This window comes from Macrotis lagotis, chromosome 2 (assembly GCF_037893015.1).
Source record: "Macrotis lagotis isolate mMagLag1 chromosome 2, bilby.v1.9.chrom.fasta, whole genome shotgun sequence".
NCBI lineage: Eukaryota > Metazoa > Chordata > Mammalia > Peramelemorphia > Peramelidae > Macrotis > Macrotis lagotis.
Genome location: NC_133659.1, coordinates 186,283,354 through 186,302,450, shown reverse-complemented (window position 1 = coordinate 186,302,450; position 19,097 = coordinate 186,283,354). Strand labels below are relative to the sequence as shown.

The following is a 19,097-nucleotide window of genomic DNA, read 5'->3' as shown; positions in this document are numbered from 1 at the left end:
ACCAGAAGACTGCCTATCATGTAATGATTTTTTTTTGGTCACTATATTAAAAGCATCTATTATCGCATGGAGGGGTCATGATTAACGTCAATGGAAGAACAACCTACACTGATGAAACATGGACATTTTGAAGTACTGAAAAATTGAGAGGATTTAACAAATGACTGAATGAGCAAGATAAGGGAGAAGGAAAAGGGTGAAACAAAATAGTATATATCTTTTAAAGGGAGACTGGTGAAGCCAGAAGACCAATTTTTAAGGGAAAGAAAATAAATTTGTTTTTGAAGTGTCAAGAGGTCTTCCAAGTGGAAATGTGTTAGTGATTCTTAGAGATTAAGATCTGGAGTTTGACAGAGGGCTAGATTGGGTATATGAATCTAGAAGTCATCTGTGCTGAAGTGATAAAGTAATGGAATAAATGAATTTGTCAAAGGAGAAGATTTAGAGAGAAAAGAGATAAAGAAGTTTTCCTTAGCAAGTTCCCTTGAGGGCATACATCTAGAAAAGAAGCCCTCAACACAGAAAAAGAGAGACATTAAAGAGTAAAGAAGAAAACCAGAGACTGTGGTATCTTGGGAATAGCTAGTGGAGAGGGCAGGATATTGAAGATTTACAAGATTAAAGAGATGGCTGCTGAAGCAATATCCTGATAAGGGTGGGGAGAGATAAGATCAGGAATACAGAGAAAGAAGGATAAGTTTCAGTAAGGAGGAAGATTTCTTCCTCTGAGAGAAAAAGGAGAGATTTGATGAAATTACAAAGTTTTAAGTGGTGGCAGGAAGTTCTATCAAATGGCCTCAATTTTCAAAGTGAAGTTGGAAGCTACACATCTCTTGTTCAAGAAGGAGGGTAGGCTGAAGTAGAGAACCAGAGAACAGAAGATACTGATTTGGCAGAGTCAGTGTGAAGAATGAAAAAGATCAGTAAGCACAGAAAGACTGCTAAGTTTAAGAAATTTCCCAAGGTTATACAGCATAATCCATTATGAATGAAATAAACCCAATTTCATAACTTTAGAGGAATAAAAAAAGACTTTATTCCCTAAAATACTTTACAAAAATATCTATAGAAAATTTTGGGGAAAATGTATGTCTTGAGAAACATTTCCCCTCTACAAACTTGGGCAACTCTGTCAAATTTAAAGCAGTTTAAATTCTGGATGTCTGTGTACATTACCATCAGTTAAGACTTTTCTTGTAAGTTTTTGTTTAGTCATACTTATACTCTTTTCCCCCATGCCCCATCCTCTAAAAAACTTTCAGCATTAGATGGATACTTGTCATCTCACTACCACTAACAGCCAAATTAGTTCTCAATGAAAGGCAGGTAAGAACAAGAGTCCAGGGAACAACAGCACCACTCTCCAGAACATGATCCCAGCTTACAGTCATATCCTTAAAATCATCCTTCAAAGGAGTGAAGACGCACACTTTTAACTGATGATACAAATGCTGCAGCCATAGCTACTAAGACTTCAAAAGAATATCCTGGCCACCAAAGTTCTTGGTAGTTTAAAATAGTATAACCTTTTACATATATATAGTTATCAATACTAACGATTAGTTGCAGTCTGCCTTGCCTTATCTACCTCTTGGAATTACTAGGGTTTTAACAATTAGTCCTGTAGCTCAAACCTCCAATGTATGATGTTTCCTCCTTTTCAAATGTCAAGTCCTTGAAAGCAGGGACTATGTTTTTCTGTTTGTATGCCCAGAGATCAGTACAGTGTTTTATACATAATAAAAACTTAATGGTTTTTTTCATTCACTGCAAATATGAGCAAGGTCATAATAGGGATAAAATAGCATTTAATATTACATATAGAAACAGCATTTTCTCCAGGTTTCTTCTTTGCCAAAATTATTCAGAGAATTCCCTATCTTTAAAAAGGGGTTTTAATCCAAAAGTTCATTATTAAATTGACTATTTGGAACTCAAATAATTTTTCATAGAACAAAGCTAAAAATATGAAGTATGTGACTTTCCAGGCCAGTCCACAAAATACTATTAAACATATAATAAATTTAATTGTAGTAGTCATTTTTACCAATTTCATTTTGAACAATCTATAATTCATCATTTTTATCAATGACTTAGATGAAGTCAAAGACTATGTTTATCACACTCACAGATGACATGAAGCTGTGAGAGAGATAAATATCTGCATGACAGAAACAACAAAATTTTAAAACTCTAATGGGAAAAATATAGCAAAATTTGGGCCAGATCTACATAAATACAACTTTAAAAGGGATGAGTGTAAAATCCAGTATTTGAGATACAAACATTAACTGTACATGTGTAGAAAATTGGGGAAACATAATTGGGCAATAGTTCACGTGAAAAAAGCCTGGCTTTTAGCAAAGTGGAAGTACAATATGACATGATAGCCCCCTCCCCCCCAAAAGCTAACGTAACCTTAGACAATATTAATAGGAATAAAATGTTCAGATCGAGGAAGGGCTAATTCTGCTCTACTAGGCCTTCCTTAGAGCACATCTTAAGTATTGTGTCCACTTCTGGATGTCACATTTTTGTAAGGATATTGTCAGGTTAGAAAGCGATGAAGGGAAGTCAACCAGGATGCCGCAGGAAGTGAAATCATATCATATGAAGATTGGTAGAAAGATCTAGGGATGCTTTAAGATGTGAGGGGGGAAAAAGGAATTAGGGAGTTGGAATTATTAGTATTTTCAAATATCTGAAAGGCAGTCCTGCAGAAGAAGGCTACTAGTCTGACTCCTGAAACCAGAATTAGAACCAAAGGATTAAAATTACAAAGACTTCAGTTCAACAATTATAAGGAACAAATGTCATAATTAAAGCTCCATAAAAGTGAAACAGGCTTCCTGAGGACTAAGCAAATTTCTCCCCACCAACAGTCTTCTTAAAGATAGTTCAACCACTTAGAGAATTTATATACAAGGGCTGAAACAAATGATTTCTGGGGTCTCTCCCATCTCAAAGATTTTATAATAATAACAGTATTTAAAAAACAGAAGCAATCTCATAATTGATGTTTGGATAAGAAAATCTATTCCAAATTTCCATTAGGGATGCTTACATATTCCTTCAGCTAGGTGGCATAGCAGATAGCACACTGGCCCTAGCGTCAGGTAGCCAGCCCTAAATTCAAATCCAGCTTCAGTCACCAACTGCAGAAACCTAATCAATCCAAATCCAAATCACCTAAATTCTGTGTCTACCTCAATTTCCTCATCTGCAAAATGGAAATTGTAATAGAACTTGCCTCCAAGGTTGTTGTGAGGATAAAATGAGGTATCTGTAAGATACTTTGAAAACCTTAAATGAGAGGCAGCAAGGTTGCATGCACAGTGGTTAGAGAACTGGCCCTGGAGTCAGGAGGGCCTGGGTTCAAATGTGATATCAAACACTTAATAATTGCCTAGCTGTGTACCTGGGGCAAGTCACTTAACTCCAATGACTTAAATAAATTAAAAAAAAGAAAACCTTAAATGCTATACAGATATTTAGTATTGCTATGGTCATTATTATTTTGTTTGCCTTCCTATCCCAGTGTCACTGCCTAATGTCCTTTCTAATCTCCTCTAGGGTATGATTAAGCCTAGCAACTAGGGTAGAGGAAGGAGTAGGGAGCAGAGGAGATGATGCAGGAGGGAATCTATTATCGTCTGTGTGTGTGTGTGTTTAGGGTTGAGTGTAGCTGGCGGTAAATGAAAAGGTCTTGGGAGGAAGGCAGCAGCAGACAGGCACACAGAGACAAATTTACACATGTTATTTTATGTTTTTAAATCAAGATTATAATATTTCACTTTAAAATAACTAACAAAAATAATATACATTATATATACATATACAGTAAAACTTTAAAAACAAGTTTACTATCACAATAAAGTGAAAACAAACAAAAACATAAGTCAAAACAAACTTGCATAAATGAAATTATCAAATTATTTGGGGTAAAAGGAAGGTAAAGAAGAGAAATAAAAACAGTTCTTCTAAAGAAAACGAAAGGAAAGGACTTTATTTATTAAGATTATCTGGGGTGCCATTAGCTCTCTCATAAGGTTACCAAAATCAAAACAAAACAAAAAAAAAAGAAAATATAGCCCCTTACAAAACCAATTCCCATGATAAAATGCTTACTCAACTTTTCAAATGCCTACCAGTTGGTAATACTTATAGGTTTGTCTTTTATAAAAGAAAGCATTAATTTTAGTGGCTCTCTTGATAGGTTTAATGGTTTATGAAGCTTATAAAGATATTGTATAACATTTTTTAAACTTTTAGTCTCTTTGAATCTCTCTTTTAGAGATAAATGCTAAAAATAGATCAAACCCTTCTACAACAAACTCCAATACTAGGCCAAGCAAATGCTTCATTATACTAAATTTTTATTGACTATGAAGTGAGTAGGACTTAGAAATCTTTTAATAATACAGACATTCTAAAAGTGATATAAAATAGTAAAGAAATCTGATCTGGATAGCCTTGCTCCAAAACAAAATATTTTTTGAGAGATCAATTAGTTTTTATTTTAATTCTTCCTTTTTAACTTTTCCCGAAGGTAAAAATGTCTGAGTACATTTTAATTCCCTATACATAGAGGCCAGTTATTGTGAATTTAATTAAGGAAGAATCAAGGTGTACCAAGTACCAATCCCTGGAATTAACAATGACAAATGTATCATAAAAAGTCCCTCATACTGGAGGTTTCCTTTTAACAAATAGTCTCAAATGAATACCATTCTAAACATTTGTAGAAATCATTAAGTATGACTAATGGAATTACAAGAAAGAAATCTACATGCTGAGCAGCCTATAGTAGGTGTCATCATAAAGTGAAAAATAACTCAAATGTAAATGGAAGAAAAAAAGTCCTGAAATAATATAGCTTTTGTTCAATAGTGATAAAGGCTAAAATAAACTAGACCAGAATTTTCCTTTTAAAAAACTTAGAAAATGGACACTATTCTGCAAGAAGAAAGAAATACAAGTGAACATGAACAGATAGTAAAGCAATATAATTTCCATTTAGTTTTCACATAAAAAGTGAAACAATAATCAAATTAAGAAAAAGATCATTTATAAGTTTGAAGTTAACCTAAAAACTCTAGAACATTTTCAAATAAGTAAACTTTGATATATTTAACAAACTTTTTTTGTGTAATACAAAATATACCAAAGTTATAGCTCTCTACCAAGAACAACAAAAAGTTTTTAGAATTCCTACAATGTTCTTAACTGAAAATATTATGGATGTCTTTTCCAAAAAAATATAATTCTTATTTTTTTAATTAAAAGGTTACTTATTTGTACTGAATAAAAAGCTAAATTTCTGTTTAATCTTTAATTTGGAGGTAGCAATAGTTCAACACTTCTAATTGCCATATTAAATTTCCAGGGCAAAATTTAAACCATAAACTACAGGCAACCAGTTTTCTTAAACAGAAGGAACCACACCTTCAAAAAACATGTGTTGCTTGTTTTTTCTAACAAAACTATCTCCATTTTCTTCTGGTGCTATAAGATCAAGGGATCATGCTTTATCAGCAACCATAATGGATGCAGTTATGTCATTCAGGAAACTAAGAATTTACTATTATGTTATGATATTCTCAGCAGCTAGGAAAGAAGAGTTAAACAGAATAAGATCAATAAACAGAATTAGGTCAAGAAAATCAATACTGTCACTTATCATAAAAATTTGAACTTTAAGCAAGGACATATTTTACCTTTAAAACATACCTAGCTAACATCTAGGACTTCCATATCCAGGCACACAACAAAAACAATAAGTAAAAAATTTGAGAATATTAGCACATTTCATTCCTATCTACCAGAACCCATATTGTCTAACCATGAAAAATCTTTAAAGGATAGTTGACTTTATATTTGGTTAACTGTATTTTTCCCTTGTCTGCTGATAGAAATTGAAACTGGATTTTATTTAGGATAGTTCTATACTTTTTGGTCTTTTAACCTATTTTCCCCAGAGATAGCAAAAGAATGGAGGTTTAAAAAAAAAACTGGATGCATTCTAATAATCTGAGTGAACTTTGCCACTAGTGCCACAATGACTATGAATTCTTTTATAACTTGCCCTAGAAAGCAGCAATTTAACTCCAGGTTACAATACTTAAACAGATTAACCAGTCATCTGTTACTCTTTATAAATGTACCATTTAATGGCCATTCACATATGTCTGAAATGAGTTTCCCATTTCAGAAAAAAAGAAAAAAGGCAGATTTGACAATTTACTGGCTCTGAAATTACTTTCTACGTTTTTATCACTAAGTCTGGAAACTAAATGCTTTGTAAACACATATTTTTTCTAATTTTGAGATTCTTCATATAAAGTTGTTTCTCTCTCCAACTCTGTCAACATTTAAAGTTAATTTAGAACTGGTCAAAGGTGACAGTCTGACAATACTGGAAATAACAATCTGTTTATAATAAACTTTTTGCACACTATAATTAATAGCTTAGAAGCTTACTCACAAACAGTAGGAATGATTTTTTTAGTTTGCTTAGTTCTAAAACCAACTGGAGATATAACTGGAATCTACATGGCAAGGGAATAAGTGATGAGGGAAAATAATTCATTTTAAGAAAATTAATCAACCATCAAGCATTTATTAAGTACCTACTACCAGCTGCTATACTAAGTATTGGGAATACAAGACAAAAATGACACAATTCCTCTTGAGAAGAGCTTATGTTCTATCCTTGAGAGAGTATATGCATGGCATATATATACTTTATAATAGATATATATGCACATATGCACATGAATGCATGCACACAATATTTCTGTCTCTGCATGTATATTTACACACTTATACATATACATGAGCTGTGTACATATACCTCCTACACACATGTACATGTGTATATACTTGTGTGTATATATTTACATACATTGGCTTCCAGGCTAGAAGAAAAGTTCAAGCTAATGCATGTATCTATATATCCCTTACATGTATGTATACATTTAACACACTCACACTAGGGTGTGGATATATACATATACATATACATATACATATACATATACATATACATATACATATACATATACATATACATATGTCTCCCCAGACATAAAAACACATATAAAAAGCATTTATAAATTAAGTACAATGTAAATAATTAGGGGCTAAGTTTCTCAGGAAGAGAGGGAACAGAGAGCAAGAAAAGTTTCATGAAGGAAATTGGAACGAGAACATTCCAAGTATAAAGGACAATATGTACAAAGGCACAGTGTTGGGATACAGAGGGTCCTGTCACAGTGTACCTGAAGAGGGAAATGGAATGTAGTGAGCAATGCAGGGCTCTTATGCTTAGAGAACTTGAAGCACACAACAATTAATTGAGCTATTTAAAAGCTACCCCTCAATGATTAAAATTCAGAGATCACTCCATCTAGAAACCACAATTAATAACTTCAACAGAACAAGCACAGGGTCACAAACCCCTTCAAAATACAGTTAAGAAATGAGTAACATACTTATTTCAGTTCTCAATCAACTAGTATGTATAGTATATAGACTCCTTCCCCATCCCCAACCAACATACCCTGGCTGAAACCAACCTTTGTTTGTAAACAGAGGTCAAGGAAACAGTTTTTACCTCCTCAAAACAAGTCTACAATGATGCACCAAGGGTAAATGCTCCCTACCAGGAGGGGAAAGTAGTATAAATGGTTTGTTAATATAAGTTCCTCTACAGGCACATTCATTTGGTTTAATGAAAAATAGAGAAAAGGGAATGGGGAGGGGAAATAGAAGGGAGGGAGAGAGAAAGAAAAACACAAATTTCAACTCTCAAAAAACTTTTAATAAAGTAAAAAGAAATACAAGTCTCTCAAATGTAAAACAACAACAACAACAACAACAACAACAACAACAACAACAACAACAACAACAACAACACCATTCTAAGCCACTATCTTTGAGGGGGGCTGGTCTGAGATGACTTCTAAGGTCCTTTGTAGTTCTAGTATTCTAGAAAATTCTTTCCTTCACACAAGAGGCCACAGAGAAATACACAAATAACTCTTCTTGCCTTCTCCATGGGTGGAAAAGGGGCTGGAGGGAAAGAATTTGAAAATAAAAATAAAAACTTTTTTATAAAAGAAAATAAACAACTCCTTAAAAAGTTTTCAATTACTCACATGCCTCATTTCACGCCTGAACCACCCAAGTGTCTTTGCATTACAAGTTAAGGTGGTTGAGTAAATTCCTAACCCAGGAGGCAAAATTATAAGAGATATTTCATAGAAGAATGAATTTACAGGTAGAGACAATCATTACTCTCCTTTTGTATTCCCCTTCACTTAGCACAGTGTCTGACAAATTGTAAGGGCTAAATATATGTGTATTGATTGATTGGTTGGTTGCTGCTGAATATACTGAAGAGAGGTCTTAAAATTATTGTAGAATAACTAGAATACCTTCCCATTGAATCCACTGTTAAGTCAAGCTGTGCCCTGATGAGGCAAATAGTTATTTTTAATGCAAATCATGGATGTGACTGTTTGTGGTAACTGTGGCTTGATTTCCCATATGCAAAGAAATCCCCTTAACAGGGGAAATAAAAAAGCATCTAAAAACATGTGGGTTTGTCTTGCTATCATCTCAAAGTATAGCCATAATTCAGATTTTTAATGACCCAATAGCCATTGAAAATATTAGTCATCAAATTAATCACAACACTAATTGATTGGATCATTAATGTGATTTCCCCTTGTCTTCCCCAACTCTTCTCTAACTAGTCAGAAAGGAAAGCTGTCATATTTTCTGAGAATTTAACCTCTATTCTCAAATCAAACTCAAGTAGGTGAGTATGAGAAAATGAATCAGCATAGGCAGTTCAGAACACTCATAGTATAAAGAACTGAATAGTTGTACATAGAAAACAACTGCATCAAAAATTTTTAAAAATATATATAATATATATATGTATGTATATATATATGTGCATATATATATATATATATATATATATATATATATATATATATAATAGAAAAGATGGACTATTCAGAGTACCAATTGGTAAAGGAAGCAGAATCTAGCAGTACATTTTGTAAGTTGGTTGTCCAGGAGCTAGAAAAACTAGACAAATATTCTTATGGTTTTAGCATTTTTCATATGATGGTAATTTAACCACGTTTATAAATAAACCAAAGAGAGAACAACCAGTATGCAACAATTTATGACAGTCTTCTTTACTGAAAGATTCCTGAATTACAAAACAAGAAAAGAAAGCAGGTCTAAAATAAAGGTAAAATGTATCTGCCATCTTTGTACAAAGTATTCTTGATGGTTATACTGTGGCATAATTTAGAACTGCTCTTTTCAATGATATAACCCTAAAAGAAATCAGCCTATGAGGACTAAAATGCACTTAACCTGCAGGTATATTTGAGGGTCTATTTCTTCGGGGACTCATTTGGTAATAACATTTCAGATAATACTGGCAAATAAAAAGCAATAAGAAATCACTTAACTCAATGTAACAAAGAGTCTCTTTTCCAAAGCTCATTCTTGAATATTAAAATGAAAGGCAGATCTATTGCATTAGGAGCCTCTATCAGCGACTGTCAGGAAGTCAAAAAGAAAATAAACCTTATGGAATGAGGGGATGTCTCCAGATACCCCCATTTCCTTTTCAGAAGCTTTTCATGACCTCTTCAATTGCTCCCCTTCCTCCCTAACAACCTTGTATGGATGTACATGTCACTACCCAGAAAATGTATAGTATTTACATTCCCAGAGCCTAGTACTAGCCATTTAATACTTTCTTGATTGAGTGATAGAAGTCACTGCCCAATCCAAATGATTCTCCATTATATAGTAAGTAATTGTGTTTCCTTCTCCCTAAATCCCTGATATCCAAGATTCTGGTGACATGTTAATTACATTGGTGTTTTTAAAATTTTCAAGGTACTCTCCTGGGAGATAATTATTTGTAATCCCATTTTTTTCGGTTAAGAAAACTATGAAGGAACTCTCCTCTCCCCCCACCCACCCACAAGGCCACCAAACAAGTTAGTGATAGGGTTGGGAATAGATTCAAGAATTTCTAACTTCCCAAACCAGTGCTCAGGCTACTCAGTAAAGCTGTCATGAACTGATACAATGGGTCAAAGACAAACCACATGACACATGATGTTAGTCTTTATGTGTCCAAAATAAAAAAAAATGACAGGGTTAACGTGTGGACCTAATTTTGAAAATAAAAACAGGAAGCACTCCCACCCCAATATTACCTTTTTAAAAAAAAAAAAAAGGAAGCCAAACCTCAAAAGATACCTTCCAAGGAAGTCAAGGGTGTGACTTAAACTAACAAAAAACAAGAAAATAACATCATAAATCACTAAAAATTGAGGGTCATCCAATAAGAAATCTATATTTACAAAATACTGCTTACAGTGGGTAAGACACCATAGTTGTACACACAATCATTCCCAAATTTTCTTGCTTCTTTCAATGGCTAAAGGTTGCTGAATACCTGATAAAATACTTCAAAAAGGTATCATCCATTAGCAAAGAAAAAGTAATTAAAATAAATTTAATTTTTTGAGGCAATCAGGGTAAAGTGGCTTAAATGTTTTAATTCACCTTTCTTTTTGTTATTATGCTACTTGCTTTTTTACAATAAAACTGATCAGTGGAAACTACATTGGTAAATTTGACTTTCTCATTCCCAGAAACTAGAATAACATTTTTATTTTTCCCATATTGTATGGGAAATGTAGTTCTGATTTTCCAAAATAATTTAAAAATTCTCTTTAAACACCAGTAAAACTGTAGATTAATACAATTTCATACTACTCCTTCAAATATTACCTTCATTAAGACAAACCAGCTTCATTTTTTTTATCATATAATGTATATAGTTTCTCTTCTAAAGAGCTGGTCCAACTTGAATTGTCAGATAAATTAAAACAATCTTAAATCCTAAAACTATTTTTCTTAAAAACTACTTCCTTGGTGCCTTTTATAAGAATAGTAGTAATCTACCATCTAATAGAGAAAAGGAAAAATGATATTGGTTTTTATTTTGTTCCACTGGAAGTCAGTATTTACGAGAAACCTTTGAATAATTTTAAATATCTTGACTCTGGACAGTCAAGCAAGTCAAATGCAGAGTGTGTAGAGCAGAATATGAGTTGAGCTTCCTTTGATTTCATTTACTTTTTGTAGTTTAACGCTCTGAACAGGCTACTTATCCTATTTCAAAACTTTGAGTCCTAAATCAGTATGACTATCCATTACAGATATACTCTATAGGCAATCTGCAAAAATTAAAGAGTCAACACAAAAGCAGTTAAATATGCGTGGGGAAAAATAATTATCCCATAATATAAACAGTCTGAATTTTAATATTAATAAGGACAGAATCCATGCGTCAAAATAGCAACAAATGTTCTTTTACACTATGTTGAATACAGTTCCTGCAAATACAAGTAAAATTAAGAAGGATCTTTCATATATAAAAAAATTGATAAAATCCATTAGGAGTGGAAAAGGTAGGGATGAGATGAGAAGTCAGGGGAAGAAAGGAAGTGCTATCCAAAATATTTATGTAGCAAAAGACTAAACAATGATAACATGTTTTTCCTCCCTCTATGCAATATGAAATTCCCATTTCAAAAAGGGCAGTTTTAAAGAGCTTTCTTCTTGGTATAAGCCATATCAATATTCTGCTGGCAGAGAGAATATGAATACTGACAATGCAAAAAAAAAAAAACAGTGAGAAGCTGGGATAGTTTGCAAAGTTGGCTTAGTGGTGGGGGTTTTTTGTGTAAAGTTTAGCACTAAGTTATGCAATCTCAAACTGCTGATGATGGAAATCAACCCTTTTCTGGTGTTTTGTTTTAAAAAACAACTTTTCCTTCCCTTCCTCATATTCTACTATTTACCAGGTATCTAAAGAAATCTCGTTTTAAAAGCCAAAGCAAGTAAAATGCAGAAATTGAAATGAATTTAAAACACTACCTAACTAAAGGTGTTTTTAAACATCATTACCTTCCTCCTCCTTACAACCCACTGCCCCTTCTTCCATTTCCCAGTTTGTTTTATGATTTCCACAATAGCAACAACAAAACTTCTTCCATAAAATGAAATAATGATTTTGTCTCTAATAATTTTCTTAAAATAAGTTATTATATAAATATAAATTAAATCAACGGGGTTTCCATAGACTGAAATTATTGAAAGCAATCTGGCATCCAAGGTATTGTCATAAAGTTAAATTAGAAAAATATCTAAGGCTGGCATTGACTTCTTATCTGTGTCAACAAATGTTGAACACTAATACATTAGTGAGCCTATAACAAGTATAACCTAAAAGATTAATGCCCTATTATCTAAACTAAATGGTAAAAAAAAATCATGTGGGATATCAAACAGCTGAATGTTTACTGTGTTAATGACTATCCAATAGTTTTGGATTTGACTAGATTATGAACACCATTCAGAAACAGTTAATGAATAGGACAAGCCTAATAGAATATTTGGAGAATAAAGAAACAGTCATATTGAACTTTAAAAATCTATTCCTTCCAACCATTCCACAGATGGTTGAAAGAATTTTCAGTTGGACAGAGACCTATCATTTGGTATTTTGAAAATCCACTTATCCTAGGGAAAAGGCTGTCAGGAGCGCATTGAGGAAACAAGGATCTGACCATGGCTGATAGGGGCTAGGCACCTTTTTAGTGCGCACGTCCTAAGCGCTTAATAGAAGCTTATTGATTGATCGATCGGCGGATCTCATCAATGCCGCGTTGCTGCACTCTGTTCTTCTCCCCCCCTCTTTCCCAATTATCCCTTTCCTCGGACGGCCAGACCGCTAGCGGGGTTGAAGTTCTAGCCTCTTGGAATCAGCGGCACCATCTCTCCAGATTCACCCTAGGCCAGTCGAGCTTCTGCCACCCAGCGGCTCCATGTCTGCCTCCCCCAGCCCCCCGCTGCCGGCCCGAGGAGCGCGCTGTCCCGCCGGGGGCTGGGGGGCTGCGGGGCCGACCACAGCCCGGGCCAGGCCCCCTCCACCCCGCCCCCGCCCGGGGGTCTTAGCAGAAGTGCGGGTTTCTTTAACTGCCTCCTGAGGGGGTTGTCCTTGATGCCCCTTAACAGACACACACACACAGACACATGCAGACAGACACAGACACGCACACACATCTAGACACACATACAAACATACAGACACACATCTAGACATCTACACACACAGACACGCACACTCATTCTTCCTGGGACTCACACACGCACACAGACAGCTGCGTCTGGTTAGGGGCAGGGGCAGGGGCTGGGGCTGGCCGGCGGGCAGCGGGGCCGGCGGGCAGCGGGGCTGGCCGGACCCCGCGAACAGCGTGGGGGGCGCTGCGGGGCAGGCTCGGCCCCCTCCCCTCGCCCTCCGGCGGCCCCGCACGCGCCGCCCCCTCCCCCGGCCCCCGGCTGGCCCGCAGCCCCCGCGGGCCCCGCCTCGCCGCCCCCCACCCCCCGCGGGCAGGGACCCGACGGCGGCTCCCGGAGGGGCGGCCCGCTCCGGGCCGGGGGCCCCGCGCCCCGCGCCCGCTCGCCTCCCCGCCGGCCGGGCTCCTACCTCGCCTCGCCGGGCGCCGCTCCCTGCTCCGAAGGCTGCCGCCGCGCACGGCCCCTCGGCTGCGTCCCCGCCCCGGGCTGGCGGCTCCGGGCTCGGCGGGCTCCGGGCTCGGGGGTCCGGCCCTGGGCTCGGCTCTCCTCCCGCCAGGGGCTCGCGGGGGCGCGCGCGCGCGAGCACGGTGCCGGCGCTCGCCCGGCCTCGCCCCCTCCCTGCTCCTCCCCGCCCCGGGAGCGCGGCCGCCCCGGCGCGTGCCCGGCCCCCGGCCCCGGCGCGCGCGCCGCCTCGGCTCACACAAACACGCGCGCGCGCGCGCACTCCCCGCCCCCCCCCCGCCCCGAGCGGCGCGCGCCGCTTCCTGGTTCCGCCCCGCGCCCGCTCCTCCAGCCGCCCGCGGGGGCCCCCGGCCACCCTGGGCTCCGCTCCCCGCCCCCAGCCGCCCCGCGCACCCCGGCCTGGGACGGAAGGGCCGGGGCCCCAGGAGGACATGCGGGTTTGTTTGGGGAGGGTCGCCCCCCGGGATCCGCCCTCCCGGGCCGCGGCCGGCCGCGGGCGCTAGGCCCTTCCCACCTCCCCTGCCCCTGCCCCAGCCCCGGGCCTGCCGGCGCTCCTCCCGGCCCCAGGGCCGCCTCCTCCCCGCCGGGGTCAGGAGTCCGCCGCTCACCTGATCAATAATTACCCCGGCTGCGCTCCGGGGCGGCCCACCCGCGGCTCCGAACGCGGCTGCCCACGCGGAACCGAGAGCGTGCGTGGACGCTTGTCCCCGCCGCCCGTCAGCCCGAGTGACAGCCGGGGGTCGAAGCCGCCGCCGCGGGGGCACGGAGGGGCAGAGAGGGAGTGGGCACGTTTCCTTCCCCGGAAAGCTCCCCGAATTGAAGGCGCCCCATCGGTGGGGCTGGGGCAAGGGGCCGGGGGCTCTGGAGGGCCCAGGCAGGTTGAGGGAAAGGGGGCAAACGGGGCTAAGGCAAATCCGAGGTCCCCGGCCTTAACTTTTTCAAATGACCATGCCTAGGAGAGAAGGTCCTAGGGAGGGGGTGGCGCTGAGAGGAGGAGCCAGCTGGCATTCTCCCCACCCCCACTCCCATCCCCAGCTACAGAGCAACGGAGGCCACATCTCTGGAGCTGGGCAGCGGTTTCCTTGGCAACCTTCCAGAGACCAGCACTGTACACAGTTCCCTCAGACCTTGGGGAACCCAACCTTACTGGGGGACAGGGTAGCGGAGCAGGAGCCCCATCCTCTATCTTTTCCCTCCAAGTTGTAAACCTCTGTACCCCACCCCTTTTCAATCTTCTACATAGCTGTCCAGCTCTAGGTTGCTGTGTCCAGAGACGGCCATTTGGAAATCCCCCAGTCCATCTGCAGTTAGCTCCGCACCTCCAATGACATTTAATTGTTTCATGTCTTCACCCACCACCACCACCATCATCCCTTTGAGTTGCTCTGCAGAGCTCTCACAGGTGATCTTAGAAAGTCCCTTCTCTCCACTGGAAGGCTCTAGTCCTGATCCTCAGCAACTAGCACAGTTCATCATTCAATTAAAAATATATATGTTGAATTGAACAGAAAAAGAGGAGCAGATGAGGAAACTGAAGTTCCCATTTAGGTTGTTAGCATCATTCCCCTGAGAATCACCTAATCTGTAAGTATGGAGACAAAAAGGAATGGCAAATAAGCAATAGATCAGATAGTAGCAATGGAAGCCTTACTGGCTCTGCTGAGGGCATTCTTCTTTCTCTACCTCTAGACTCAAGCTTGGACTGACACTAGGTCACTTTACCCTTTCCATCTATCTCCCTAAGTCAATGGAATGTTACCTGGCGGAGAATAGGACAGGCAGGAAGCTTCTTAACTCCCCCCTGCCCCTGTTTTTTTTAATGCCTTCCTTTAGCTCTGCTATCTGACAACGAAGCTCTGTCTGACTTTAAGAAACTAGCTGTTCTTGAACAGATGGGTGTACAGATGTTAAGGACCAAATGTTCTAGATGACTCCCTCTCCAAGAAATATCAACCTAGGTCCAAGGAGGAATTTCAGCCATTCCTTACTTGGAGACCATCTGAAACTGGAAAAGGATTCTAAGAGTAAAAGAGATTCTATAGAACTAGTCATAGGGCTCTGGTCTCAGAAAATCCTAACCAAAATGTTTTTAGGGATCAAAAAAAACATTGACCATAAACAGACATAGTCCTAGATTCTGGATCTACATTTAGACAGACCCTCCCCCGTAGAGAATGATATTATATGACACACACTTCTCTCCAAGCACAGAAACACACACACACACACATACACACACACAAACACGAAAACCTGAGTGAAGGAAAGGCTTCTGGGAAAAGGGAGAAATCCATTTTGCAGTCTGTATTTTATTCTCATCTAATCTCACCACCCCCAGCCTTCCTATCACCAGCCTTCTATTCAGGGATAAATGGGTATATTGCAGAGAGCATCCACCCCCTACTTCCCTTTCCCTCATAATCCCTGCCCAGATACAGATAGACCATGAGACCATTTTCTGGGAAAGTAATTAAGTAGAAACCAGAACCCTGTGGCTTTAGGGAACAGTTTTTAACTCATACTGCCTCTCAAGACCCAAGACTGCCAACCTCTATCTGAGTTCTAGGACTAGGTCTCCTCTAAGCACTGCCAGGGGCAGAGAAGGGAGGAGTGAGGTAGAGGGAAGAGACCACAGATAGATCAAGAGAGGACTCTTGCTTCAGGGAATTGAGAGCCATGCCATCCATATGGTAGAAAGCTACTCCATGCTAAGCCAGTACAGGCCCATAAAGCTAAGAAGAGAGGGTTTGCTACCAGTAGGAAAAAGGGGATAACAGGTCTCCAGGGGCCTTCATTTTGCATCTGTATTTGGGAGTAACAACCCCTCTGTAGGGTTAAGTCATTTCTCACATTCAATCTAACCTAATCACTACTTCTGGAGCTTGATTGGGCCAAGGTAGGGCTAGGTTTCTAGGGTACATAGGAGACAGGTCCCTGCAGGAATTCCCAGGCAGGAGATGCCCCAACCAGCCTAAATATCACTCTTCTGGAGCAGGCCAGTATAGGGTGGCTCCCTTACATCCTCTTCCTCCAATACATCTCCACCTGCCTGGGCTTCCTTCCAGCTGCTTTTGGGGATGGCTCAACAGAGAGGATGGAGAGCCCATGACAAGCTGAATTATGGGACAGGGTCACCCTGCCCTTCCTACTTCTACCCTGAAGCAATGGCACATCATTCAGGGAGGGTGGGGCCTGCAGGAGGGAAGGGGCATTGTGCCAGCCCAGCCTGGGTATCTCTTTGGATTGCTGATCTGGTTGAGAATTCAAAGGCAGCTCAACATCAGACCACCAGTGGGGTTAACATGGACAGAAGCTAGAGCCACAGGACCTAGGACTTGAATGGTTGAGCACCATGGGTATGATATGATTTGGTATGCATGGTCTGCAGGGGCATAGAAAGCTAATAAGGTGGGTGCCTGAGCTGGATAAATTTGTGGGGTTGTTTATGAAATAAGTCAACAGACAAATTTCAACGAAGTAGAAAGAACAAACAGCCCATGCTTGGGTATGATTTTAGAAAGAAAAGGAGATGAAGGATCTGGTACCAGGTTTAGGGACCAGATCAGGAGGTTGGAGATGATAGGACAAGAAAGAAGCAAAGCAGTATGGAACCTACCAAGGCATCTGCTCCAACTGTACCAAGGACACTTCCCCCACATCTTCCAGGATCTGGGTGCCTTTTGTTTGAGGGGGGAGGGGGAAAGGAAATGGGTGTGTCTGAGCTCTTGTGAAACTGGGGAACAATAAGAAACAGAGGGACTGAGAGAGGAACCCCCTCTAGCCATAACAAAATGGGAAAGCAGTTTTAGATGGCTGACAGACCACAGAAGGGAGGGAGAGAGGGAAGGAGGAGAGGAAGATGCACACACACCCACTCCCCCAGAGGGCTTTGAGATCTAGTATTGGACTGAATAAAGCACAAAAGATTTCCTGTTGGACTAGAAGGAGAAGCCAGGGGGAGGGGAAGGACTTGGGGGGGGGGGAGAAATATAATATAAGGGATCCTAAAGCAACCTCCTCACTCCCTACCCTAAACTTTTTTGCCCCTTCCCTCATCTCTGCTGCATCTTCTTCCTTCTCCCACATCCCAAATACCTTCCTTCCCTCCCTTGAACCAAGGGGATACTCAAAGGTCTGAGTCTTGTTCTCTATCCTTTGCCCTTCCCCTCATGGTAGTTTGGGAAGCTAGCACAGACTCATCAATACTCCCTCTCTCCTTAAGCTGGATTGTACCCTACTTCTAGAAGACAGAGTTCTCGGCAAATGGTGGCAGGAGACTCACAACTTGTATCTATCTCTCTTCCTCTCACCAGGGCTTCACCTTCCCATCTAGCCCAATTCTGTATTCCCCTCCCCCTCCATATTTTCCTAGAAATATCAGGGACAGATATTATGCCTAGGGCAGGATGGGCTCCTTTTCCCTGGGTGACTTCACAGTAAATTGGCTTCTCTGAAGGGCAGTGGGAGGAGGAAGAAAGAAAAGGGTCCTGCACTCTGAAAAGTATAATGGGGGGTGGTGGTATTACTTTCTATTTATGTATCCTGACCCCCTCTAACTAGGTATCCTCTAGTTCACCCAGAACTCTAGCTCCCCCCCACCCCTCTTCAGGCTCAGAGAGCTGTCTCTGCATCTTCACAGGAAGACATGGGGGAGGGGACACTGATACTGGTCTCCATTGGACAGGGAGACTATGGTCTCAATGCCAGAGCTACTTGTCACCTCTCTTGGGTCCCTCTGGAGTCCATGGAGTAGGGGAGGAGGGAGAAGAGTGGGGGAGGAGGCAGAAACAGGATGTTTGCTAGCCCTGGGGGTTTGGCTCTCTCTCTCTCTCTCTCTCTCTCTCTCTCTCTCTCTCTCTCTCACACACACACACACACACACACACACACACACACACACACACACACACACACACACACACACAGTACAGAGCAGCTGAGCAACTTCCCAGAATGCCCCCAGATTTCTGGTGAAGACCCCTCACAACCTATCCCTCCCTTTGGCTCCCCACCCACTAGGAACTCTCCTTGAAGGAGAGATTCAGAATAGAGGAAACAAAGGTAGTTCTGTACCTCCACCTCCACCTCACCTCCGAGCCAACCAGGTCACTATGACCTTAATCTGTTTTCCTTGAGGGGATTTAGCACCTTCTTTCCTGGTGTCTCAATCTCACTTCCCACTAGTCTAAACTACTCTCCCACTACCTACTCTACCCCAATCCAGCCAGAGGAAGAAGGGAGGGGAAATGGGGTCATAATTCATATATTCCCCTCTCAAGCCAAAAAATACACCCAACCCCAGGATTATCCAGACCACTGCCTCCATTTGACACTTTACCAGCAAACCTGTGCAGTGTTTCCGTGGTAGGAGTGTATGCAGGGGCGATGAGTAAATTGGGGGGAAAGGGAAAAGCAGTATAAAGGTTGAAACAAGCCAGGAA

The 19,097-nt window shown here is 40.8% G+C and overlaps 1 protein-coding gene across 9 annotated transcripts in view; it reads right to left on the bottom strand.

Annotated features, from left to right (window-relative positions):
- The window catches only part of LOC141513741 (signal transducer and activator of transcription 5B), a 67,156-nt gene extending 52,832 nt beyond the window's left edge, over positions 1-14,324 (bottom strand). For 4 of the 9 annotated variants that reach the window (XM_074223865.1, XM_074223866.1, XM_074223868.1 and 1 more), the window contains exon 1: positions 13,604-13,739. The gene's annotated coding sequence lies outside the window, so the exon portion shown is untranslated. Of the gene's footprint in view, positions 1-13,603; positions 13,740-14,264 lie in introns of those variants that run through there. The other 5 variants (XM_074223870.1, XM_074223871.1, XM_074223872.1 and 2 more) reach the window with 2 other exon arrangements.
- Positions 14,325-19,097: the final 4,773 nt, after the last annotated feature.